The sequence below is a fragment of the Nannobrachium achirus genome (assembly GCF_963921795.1).
Source record: "Nannobrachium achirus genome assembly, chromosome: 23".
NCBI lineage: Eukaryota > Metazoa > Chordata > Actinopteri > Myctophiformes > Myctophidae > Nannobrachium > Nannobrachium achirus.
Window position 1 is genome coordinate 31,894,757 of NC_137830.1, and position 10,000 is coordinate 31,904,756.

At 43.3% G+C, this 10,000-nt stretch overlaps 1 protein-coding gene across 1 annotated transcript in view; it reads right to left on the reverse strand.

The window, feature by feature from the left end:
- The window catches only part of sema3aa (sema domain, immunoglobulin domain (Ig), short basic domain, secreted, (semaphorin) 3Aa), a 93,050-nt gene that overhangs the window by 56,432 nt on the left and 26,618 nt on the right, over positions 1-10,000 (reverse strand). The window lies entirely within an intron of this gene.

Sequence of the window (10,000 nt, forward strand, 5' to 3'; positions counted from 1 at the left end):
AACCACAATATTTCATAATTTCATTCAGAAGCTTTTGTTTATACCAGACTGTGTTTTTCAGGAGCTACAGGTATGGAGCTTTTCGCCCTGTTTTGGGACCTGGTGCTTTTGGTAAAGCGAAACGGGGATGTGAAAACACGGCAGACTACTGACTGGTCAGAGAGAATCTGCACCAGGGGTCTTCCAATGTTTTCAGGCCAAGGACCCCTTAGTTGAGAGAGAGATGAAGCAGGGACCCCCACAACCTGTTCATAGATTCCATATAGTTTCATTGTTTGACAGCACAATCATCAGTGTATTTTGGATTCATGTCAATTTGTGTTTTCAGATATTTAACCACTTGAACCGTCATTACCTAATAAACTTCACCTTTTACTTTTTCCCCTCTACACCAAACCTCTTTGCGAAAATAGCCGATCTACTAGCTAGTAGTGAGCTAGTAGATCTGCCATTTTTGCCGGAAGTTCTCCGAACGTGGACTGAAATGGGTTCAAATGGTTAATATAAAAAAGGAGAAAAAAAGGTTTCTATCACACAAAAATTTGGAGGACCCCCTGTATTAACTCTGAGGACCCCCTAGGGGTCCCGGACCCCCTGTTGAAGACCCCTGATCTGCACTATAGCGTCATTGTGGAATAAATGTACTCCCCTATACCGCCAAGAACACTCGCTCCAAAACACACTTGATCCAGGTCAAATCCGCTGACCTCGGATCGGTCGCGCCACCAGGTATTCCTAAACCTAATCTCAGTAAAACTATGCCTAAAACCTAACCTTACTCCTAAATGTAACCTCAGTAAAACGAACACATGAACTGAGAACGAGCGGTCCATGAAAAAAATAGGGGCAAGTCTTTTGGTGGCGAGTGGTCGGGTTACCCTGTAAACTACTGAAAGCTCCCGATTACTGTTAAAAATAGACATTGTAGATGTGAAACAAATCGATACTGAGCAACTGTGCTGCCTATTTCTCTCCCAACTGTTTTTGCTTGACAGTACAGGTGAAATAGAGGACATTAGCTTCAACGTTAGTATCTTTTAGAACTCTTCTACGCAGAGGCTTGGAGGTCACTGTGATGAACAGGCTCTAACTGCAGGGGAAAACAAAGTGATGCTAGTGGAGTGGAGTACAGTCAGTGTTGCCATGTCTGCTTAGTTTAGGCGACTTTGGGCTTGTTTCTCTGTAAAGTCACTTGAAAATATGGGTAGTTGCGGGTTGTTTAAATCAGTGGTTCTCAAACATTTTCATGTCAAGGACACCTAATTAATATGTAGTTGTCGGCAGACCACCCATCTGAAAATATTTGATGCTATGGGACCCCGATACAAGATTTGTGTTGTTAAGATGTCAAAGGTCTCATATATATATATATATATATAATAATAGTCGCGTCTTTTAGGCTTGTTTACCTGGTTGCTTCCTCTCTTGCAAAACCTGGCAACACTGAGTACATTAGAGTTGAGTCAGTTATGTTACAGTGGAAAAGCCAACGGCCACTTCCTAATGAAACACTCAGTTAAACTTCAATGAAAAACATGAATGTGATGGCACACTGCCATGCAGGTTATACATTAACAGCGACCATGCACTTCCCACATTAAGTTTGTTAACTTTGGTAAAAATGCATTTTTTTTAATCATGAATTAACCAACATGTTGAAGCGAGAGCAACACATCACAAAATGCATATTTACTAAATGCTGCAAGAAATTAAATGACTATAGTGCCTCTGTGATGCCAGTGTGGATTTCAGCATCCAAAGACTGCAGCCAGAACTGAGAGGAATAATCTGCTTATTAATCATGGTAGGAATAGACATTCTTTATACATTTGAACGTGAATATAATTTCATTTCATGTACTCTACTTATGAGTTACTAGGAGGGGACACCAAATATGAGTGTTAACCACTTGAACCAAGAATCCCTATTCTGTGGAGAACTTTAGCCCCAAAATAGCCGATCCAGCGTGCATTACTCACAACGCCTCGCACTGCGAGGCGTTGAGCTTGTAGACCGTCTATTTTCCGCAAAGGGGTTTGGTAGGTAAAGGGAAAAAGAGCAGACCAAGTACAGAGTGAAAGGTCAAGTTTACTAAATGTAGTGTTCTCATGCAGTGTTGGGAACTGTCACTTAACACCACGTTAAACCACAGCCAATATAAAATAAACATTCACAAAACGCCACAAAGGGTTCACAGAGAGTTACATTGCCTCTAAAATGCTTCCAATTGGGTTAAGTTTGTTTTTAGGCTCACATGCAGCTCTGAACAGGTTTGTCTCTCTGTGCATTACTGCATCAAAAATGGAGCTGACAGGAAGTGACTCTTCACTTCACCTACACAAAATGTTTTCAAAATAAAATGCAGTAGTATACATTGTCACAATAAAATAGTTGTAAGCTTTCCCACTGTAAACAGAAATAAAAACACGTGGCTTTAGCTAATTGCTTAAATTGAAATATAATAAACAGGAATAATAAACATATGGGCAACACACTAAGTATTGATGGTTTAAGTGGTTAAATGCCAGAAACTACGCATTTACATGAATCCAATATAGGCTACACTGATGATAGTGCTGTCAGGCAAGACTATTTGAATCCATCTATGAAAAAGTTTAATCTGTAACATAAGATTCCCTGCTTCATCTCTCTCTCAGCTAAAGGGTTCTTGGCCTGAAAACAAAAAACATTGAAGACCCCTGATTTATGGGCCTCGTCTTTCTTCCATGCATTTCTATGGTAAAGACACACTGGAGTGCGGCTCTTCCCAGCGTCCAAGCATCGTGACTGCAGCGATTTAGGCGTCCGGCAGGGACGTGCTGGGCCCCTGATTCAGCCTGGGAAAAAGAGTTGGAGAGGCCCTCATTATTCTTTTTTATATATATCGTCGTTGTCGGGTGGAAACGTATATGTCCATAACTGTTTGTTTTGTATTTATCAGTTTAAAAATGATTTAAACACAAAAGTAGTGAAAACAGCAGATCTACAAGCACACAACGCCTCGCGGTGCGAGGCGTTGTGTGCTTGTAGAACGGCCTTGTATGATGAAGCAGGGCTTTGCTTTGCGAAAAAATGTATACATTTGAAACTTGGAGATACAAGGTTTCTGCCCGACAGTGACGATTTACTTTGTTGGCCGCCCCCAAAATGGAACGAAGGCCGACATTATATTTTAATTTTTTTCCTAATGGCTGGCCTGGACCGGCCGGGAATGAACCGGCCGTTCGGGAGTTGGCCCGCTTTTCCCAATGGCCAGCACGTCCCTGGCGTCCGGTGTTTTTTTGGTGGATCGCCCTGGGTGCTACCAGCTGAAAACAGTTAATCTTTTGGCAAGTAGCGCTGCCTCATCAATGTCACATGTCATTCTCTCTGGCTGTGTCTGACAAGCCGGCCATATACTGTACGACACGCCGTTCACCGTCGTTTCAGCGAGGCTATTTGAGCTAATGCAACGCAGACGACAGGACGTTTGAGCACAGCAAAGGTTGATATAGGTTCGAACTCCGCCGGCATCAATAAACGCTGCATGCCAGGACTTTTTGTAGGTTTTATACGTACAATGTATGTAAAGACACACTTTGCAGCAGATATAGAATCACCGTCTTTTGAGAGATGATACTTGGCAGCAGGTACAGTATTTCAAAATTCCACACATTTCACAAGTCAAACAAGGTGCTGTAGAGGTCAATTCTGCTATATAGCAGAATTGACCTCTACGGCACCTTGGTTGACCACATCGTTTTAAAGGTGCTTTAAAAAATAAAGTTTGAGTTGAGTCGAGATTGAGAGCGAGAGACATCATTTAGCAGCAGATATCAGGCCATGGTTCGATCAGTAGCCTTGTGGTTAGACTGTCCGCCCTGAGACGGGTCATATCAAAGACCATATAAAAATGGGACTCAATGCTTTCCTGGCACCCAGCATCAAGGGTTGGATTGGGGGTCCCTGCGACATACTAACGCCATGAACCGTGGGGTGAACCTTTACATCAAGCTACCTGACGCTACAAAAACAGGAGAGGCTCCTGCCCTATGGGCCTCAATGGCTCAGCAAGACTTACTTACTTTACCAGTCACCACGGGTACCGTGCAAGGTATACAGTGGTAACTAAGGACATTTACTCAAGTCAGGGGTTTTTTTTTTACTTAAAGGACAACTTAGTTTTTTTAGTTAGTCATTAGAGAAAAGAAAAGATGAGTGTCAAAATGTTTTCATTTACTGCTTTCTATTGTTTTAGCGATTTTAGTATTTTGATTTCAGTGGGTGTGGGCATTCGTACAAGTGGCTAAATATTCTTTTTATACACAATAAGCCGGCAGTTTCTTTATTACAATTTACACCACCAGTCACATCTGCCCATGAAAAAGTGGGGTGCATCTTGGGAATGGGCTTATTGTTAAAATGACATATTTAGCAACTTGTATGCATGCCCATGCAAATCAAAATTGTTAAAATCACTAAAACAATAGAAAGAAGTAAATGAAAACATTTTAACACTCATATTTTCTTTTCTCTATTAAATGATCTAAAATATGAACCCTTGTTGTAAAAAAAACAAAAGTTGTCCTTTAAGTAAAACATTTGAGTACTTTTTCCACCAGCGAAGGTATATAAACCCAGACTATCAGCACCGCTCATCAACTCAGAGCCTCATTCATCAGTCTCTGCAGCGTGCGTTACACACACATGATCACATGACATGGAATACACACAGCAGTTGCACAAACATACAGACCAGCAAATGTGCACAGTAGATAAGCAGGCACACGCACGCACGCACGCACGCACGCACACACGCACACACACACACACACACACACACACACACACACACACACACACACACACACACACACACACACACACAGGTCTTTTTGTGATTGAAGGGCTGCTAATACAGCAGCCATCTGCAGACCCTCAGATAGACAGAGGGGTCTGAACATCTGCGACTCCGGCCTGGAGAGAGAGAGAGAGAGGATTGATGGAGAGGATGAGGAGATGACGGAGGGGCGGATGGAGGGATGAGGGTGTTATAATGGAGGGGTGGATGGACGGACTCCACAGTAGGTGATGGGACGATATGAACATTTCCATATCACGATTATTGTGACAAAAGAAATCGCGATTTACGATATTATCCTGGGGCGGAACGTTTGCCAAAAATAGCAGATATACAAGCTCACAACACGTCGCATCGCGTTGTGAGCTTGTAGATCGGCTATTTTTTGGCAAAGACATTTGATAGACTGTATCAAGTACGTATATTATAAGTACCCTTTACCAATAATGGTAAAAGACATTTTTTTTGATTTACCAGACTGTAAACCACAAACTAGACGTTTTTAATTTCTTAAAGTCTTAATGTACTCCGCCCTCATTTTGTTGAGTTAGATTTTTTTAATTAACTCATATATATTAGGAATTATAAGACATAATACTTATGGAAAGTGGAAAAACAGTATATCTCCAGCAGTTTGTGGAACAAAAGTCTAAGTCTGTACAAGAAATATAGCAGACAAAGGAAGCAGATAACATTAAAACCGACAATTAAACACAATGAGGGGGGATTGCATTAACAATTTAACAGATTAAAAATGACTAGTTTGTGGTTTACAGTCTGGTAAACCAAAAAATATATATATTCAAATAAATTCAAATATGTACTTATACTGTTATTCATCTCAGGTACTCAATTATAGAGGGTTTAAAAATGGTACCGGATATGCAGCTCGGCAAATAAAGGGTGAATTGATCCCAGTGCATGATGGAGGACGATATCACGATAAATTAAATCTCCACGATACGATTATCGTGAGTGTCTTTTATCACGATAAACGATAATATCACTTATCGTCCCATCCCTCCTCCACAGCCACATCCCCTCATCAGTGGTTCTCAGACCCGTTTCACATCTAGCACCCCCAAGATTGATAGTTTGGCCGTGGATCCCCATTTTAAAAGATGTTGCGCCATGCAAGAAGATTTAGCAACATTTGTCGAGATCTGGTAACATTTTCTGAACGGCTGACAAATAAAATAGGGCTTAAGTGTTTTAAACTGTTTCTCGTGTTGCAATGACAGAACCCTCAACCCCTGGCGGTCCCCGGACGACACTTTGAGACCCAGTGCGGGATAGAGGGATGAGGCGGCGATGGAGGAGTGGACAGAGTGTTCCCCCGCGGGGGGCACCGGGACGAAGAGGAGAGGGGTTGTGAGGAGGGGGAGCAGGCGCCGTCACCCCATAAAGAGGGTCGCAGCTCATCTGTGTCAAAGTGTAGGGGGTCGGGAACTGTCTCTGGGGCTTTGGAAGCGGCGGTGTACGAGTGTGAGCGCACAGTACCACAAATGGGTTAGGAGTTCCGTGGCGGTTCCAGCGCACGCACGCACGCACGCACGCACGCACGCACGCACGCACGCACGCACGCACGCACGCACGCACGCACGCACGCACGCACGCACGCACGCACGCACGCACGCACGCACACACACACACACACACACACACACACACACACACACACACACACACACACACACACACACACACACACACACACACACACACACACACACACACACATACACACACACACACACACACACACACACACACCTAAGCAATTGTCATACTGTACTTGGTGACTATTAGAATAGGTGTCCTATTGTTGTCGAGGTATTTTGTAATACGGTTGGTTGCACTAGACCAAGAGTCTTCAATGTTTTCAGGCCAAGGACCCCTTAGTTGAGAGAGAGATGAAGCAGGGACCCCCACAACCTGTTCATAGATTCCATATACGTAGTTTCATCGTTTGACAGCACAATCGTAAGTGTATTTTGGATTCATGTCAATTTGTGTTTTCAGATATTTAACCAATTGATCCGTCACTTCATAATCTGCTCTTTTTCTCCTCTACACCAAAGCTTTTTGCCAAAAATAGCCGATCTACAAGCTCACAACGCCTCGCAGCGTAGTGAGCTTGTAGATCTGCTATTTTTGGCAAATCATCTCAGAATATGGACACTAGGGTTCATTCAAGTGGTTAATATAAAATAGGAGAAGGACCCCCTGTAGTCATTCTGAGGACCCCCTAGGGGTCACAGACCCCCTGTTGAAGACCCCTGCACTAGACGGAGAGTACTGTTGGTTTACATTGAGCTGGAGCGCAAACTCTTTAAGAAACTATTGCCCGGTTGGGCTAAAGATATAAATTCTGTGGTGATTCTTGAGGAAAAGAACAGAATTTAACGCAGTGCCCTGTTGTGATTGTAGACAAACGACAAATCTTGTGAAAATTGAGAAATCCTCTCCCCTCAGTTGGCTCAGCATGTTTTCAGATGGGGGTCCACGGATAAATATCGTCACTGTCGGGCAGAAACCTTGTATTTCCAAGTTTCAAATTTGTATGTTTTTTCGTGAAGTAAAGTCCTGCTTCATCAGACAAGGCCGTCGCACAAAACTAGTGAAAACAGCCGATCTACAAGCACTTGTAGATCGGCTGTTTTCACTAGTTTAAATCATTTTAAAAATGATAAATACAAAACATACGGTTTTGGACATACAAGGTTTCCACCCGACAACGACGATATATAGGCTATATATCCATTTTGTCCTGGTCATGAAAATAAGTCCCAGATGGAAACTTTAAAGTACCCCTTCTTTTTTTTAACCCACTCAGAGAGGTCTTGGGGGATTAGAGCCTATCAGATAGCCTTTTTATTCCCCACTGACGAATCAGACGTGACATCCCCACGGCCAGGAAATGAGTTAGAGAAGGGAAGTAAGGAAAAGCGATTTACAGTCGACATCATGCCGGAGGAAGAGTGTCTTGTGTTTCATCTACAGTATGAAAGTCACAGGGAAAAAAAGAGGAGAGAAATGTATGGCCTTGTGCCAAAGTAGGCATTAGAAGGAGGGGGTGGGGGGTGGGATAAAGGCCATGTACGGTAGGGCGCTTGCACAGTATTAAAAAAAAATCACACCAGTGTGAAATGAGCGGTGGTGTGTGTGTGTGTGTGTGTGTGTGTGTGTGTGTGTGTGTGTGTGTGTGTGTGTGTGTGTGTGTGTGTGTGTGTGTGTGTGTGTGTGTGTGTGTGTGTGTGTGTGCATGCATGCATGTACAATTCAAGGCTGCTCAACAGCACCTCTCTGGTCAGTCACCCAGCGGTATTGCAGGCCAGGCTACAGACACTCATACACGCATAGACACACGCATAGCTACACACACGGTCACGCTCAAAAAGAACTCCTCAGTGTTAAAGGGGTTGTGATGTTTTTGTAAAAAACAAAAATAATTTTGTTAAGAAGTTTGTTATTCGTTGCTTCAGAATGTTTGTTACAGTAACGGGACTCAACGTCTCTGTAGCACTTTAGTGAACGCGAAAGAAAATAACTCAGGTCGGGATACCAATTTTAACCAATCAGGAAAGAGAACCCCACAAAGATCGTCGTCAGACTCCATTGCACAGTGTTCTAGTGCCATTTTTTCCCACTTCTATTTTCTCTCTTCTTTTTTTTCTTCCTTTTTTCTTCCTCTCCATCATTTCCCATTTCAATGATTTATCGTGGGATAAAGTCCCTCTGGAGGGGGCTGATCTGGTGTGGTTCTGGCGCGGATAAGGAAACGGTGTGTGCATGTGCGTGTGACACCCGGAACGAAAAGCGGGCTTTCTGCCATGAGGAAATACTGGTGGCGCGAGGTGTAGTAGTGTATCCTGAACGGGTTCTCTGTCCGGATTGGATCAAATCTGTATCCCGACGCCAGGTTGGAACAGGGGGTCAATTGGGTATGGCAGGGGTATGCAGCTGCCATACCCTGGGTCCAGGGGCGAAAATAAAAGTTACTTTTAAATATAAATACATGAATGTCTCTTTGTCTATCTGTGCTGGTTATTATGTTGTTAAATTACAGTAAAATAACTACAAATGCAACATTGTCACTTTAACAAGGTATTATAATTATATTCTCCACATTTTTATTCATCTTGACAGAATGGTATATTCCCGGGTTCTGCAGGTCAGCTGCACAGCCAAGTTTAGCTGCACTTGAACAACTGCTCCAGGCTGCCATATCCAGCCCAAGAAACCGTAGAAACGGGAGAAAAAAAGAAAATGTACTTCTCGATATAAAATGAATCATGCCTGTTGATAAGGTATGGCAACATGACTGGTTTCTTGAACGCGCGCGACCAGTCATGTTGCCATACCTTAGCTTTTTCTGAACTGACGCCACTGGGTTGGAAGTCAAAGTGATACAACAGCGCTGACAGACGGAAATATAGGAAACGGGTGAGCGGCGAGGGGAAACAATAAAAACGGAACGATATTTTCAATCCTCGCTCTATTTCCATCAGTGTTGCCAGATTTTGTGAGAGAAATAAGCAACCAGGTCTATGTATACAAGCCCAAAAGAAGCGAATAAAGGCTACGGCAATTTACAAGCGACTTAACCCAAAAAAACCAAGCCCAAATAAGTCGCTTATCGTCACTGTCGGGCAGAAACCTTGTATCTCCAAGTTTCAAATTTGTATGTTTTTTCTTCGCAAAGTAAAGCCCTGCTTCATCATACGAGGCCGTCGTGCAGGTAGTGAAAACAGAGTGCTTGTAGATCGGCTGTTTTCACTGGTTTAAATTCACTGGTTTCAATCATTTTTAAAATGATAAATGCAAAACGAAGAGTTTTGGACATACTGTACAAGGTGTCCACCCGACAACGACGTTAAAATAGGAAGAAAAGGTAAAACAATGCTTTTCTTGGCGTTTTTGGCTTGTCGATGGAACTGACCCCGTCTGGCGAAAAAAGAAAGAAACGCAAGCCAACCGAGCCGCCGAGACGGTGAGCCCAGGAGGAATGCTGTACGCTGCGCCCGAGAGGCAGCCCCCATCACCGGGGTCTGTCACGAAAGGTTTCCCCCAGATGGGGCGAAGTGAAAACACACGCACATATTTCAACACACTGGTGATCTCTGACAAAAAGGCACGGTGGCCTGTACACACACACAC